This window comes from Rhipicephalus microplus, unplaced genomic scaffold, assembly GCF_043290135.1.
Source record: "Rhipicephalus microplus isolate Deutch F79 unplaced genomic scaffold, USDA_Rmic scaffold_124, whole genome shotgun sequence".
NCBI lineage: Eukaryota > Metazoa > Arthropoda > Arachnida > Ixodida > Ixodidae > Rhipicephalus > Rhipicephalus microplus.
Window position 1 is genome coordinate 207501 of NW_027464696.1, and position 1512 is coordinate 209012.

The window sequence follows — 1512 nt, forward strand, 5'->3', positions numbered from 1 at the left end:
GCAGCTCTTGCGCGCCCGGTCGCAGAGAGGAGTACGCAACCTCGACCGCACTTTCCCTGCAGGCTTCCTTCCGACTCGAAGTCCTGCGGCGGTCTCAACGAGGTGCCACATCCTCAATGCAGTCGGTCGCCCCCGTTTCGGTTGGGCTCTGGCACGACGGTCGCCACCGTCTCGCCCTTGAGTGGCCGCTGTTGGCGCTCGCTGTGAGGTGTTCAGCGTGCTGTCCGTGTTGCCGACGCGGTCAAAACGAGTCGACGGCTCACGTTCCCTTGTGCGCCGAAGGCTCTCTTGATATGTGATCCGACCCTCAGACAGACGAAGCCAAGGGAAGACCCAAGGCCGCAATGTGCGTTCAAAGAATCAGTGCTCAGTGTGTCCTGCAATTCACACCAAGTCTCGCAGCTGGCTGCGTTCTTCATCGACCCGAGAACCGAGTGATCCACCGCTTAGAGTCGTGAAAAAGTGTTTGTTCAATTCCGTACAGTCAAAACCAAACGTTTCTGGCACTCGGCCAAACAGTGGCCAAGAAGGGCGCTTTTCAGCGCACGCTTGGACTCCAAAACTCTGCCGCGCCTTTTTCGGCTGCCGCAAATCGAGCAAACGGTGTGTTTCGGACGGCGTTTCGCTTCCGCTACTTGCGAGTGCTTTCGTGGTCCACCCCTCTATAAATACTCGGGAGGCGTCGAAGCCGGTTCTCCAAGCCGGACCCGTAGGTATCGTTGTGTGCTCGCTCTCATTGGCCCGCCTAACCAGAAAATGCCTGCGGTACACCCATTTGGATAAGAGTGCACGCAGATGCGGGCCTCGACGGCTACACATTTCCTCGGGCGGCCGCCTCCCGGCCTCCGTGGAGCGCGGGATGCACGGTCCCATCGACAAGCCTCTCCCGTTTTTACCGTGGCGTCGCGGTTCACCACGGCGGGCGGGTCGGTCTCCTCCGCATAAAAAGGGGGACCCCCGCTTTTTGTTCCACGAAATCGCACAAGCTTTTTTCGCATCCACGGTTTGCCACCGCACACCAAAATGCCGATCCGGCTGCTTACTTTAGCCAACAGGTGGAGCCAGGCGCGCCGTACTTGCGCGGCACTTCCCACGTCCACCGAAGTCGGTGCCAAGGACCACTTTCGGCGCCGGAGCCGCGTACGAGCCTACTCGAGGCGGAAGAACGAAGCCAGCAAGGGCCTGGCCGCAAGTGCGTTCAATTGTCGGGACGTCCAAGTCCCTCGTTCTTCCGTGCTTCCTCTTTCGGCAAGTCGTTGCGGCACCTTCCCAAAGCGCGCAGACCCGCTAATCGCGACGAGCGCGACGTGGCCGTGCCGCCTTTCCCTCGGCAGCAAGCAAAACGCCTGGCAACGTCGACGCTCCCCTAACCGCGATCTCGCACCGTGTTTCGTGTGGCGAATTCAAAAGCCGGCCGGCGCTGCTGCAACCATTACGGTCGGTACGCATACGCCGCGGAGGGCGGGACGGTCATCGGAGCGTGCGGTTCCTCCATCGAGTACTGCGCACCTC

At 60.8% G+C, this 1512-nt stretch overlaps 1 non-coding gene across 1 annotated transcript; it reads right to left on the bottom strand.

Annotated features, from left to right (window-relative positions):
- Positions 1 to 301: 301 nt before the first annotated feature.
- LOC142790751 (5.8S ribosomal RNA) lies at positions 302 to 454 on the bottom strand. Its single transcript, XR_012889742.1, has one exon. It is a non-coding gene; the product is annotated as a 5.8S ribosomal RNA (ribosomal RNA).
- Between the last annotated feature and the right edge of the window lie 1058 nt (positions 455 to 1512).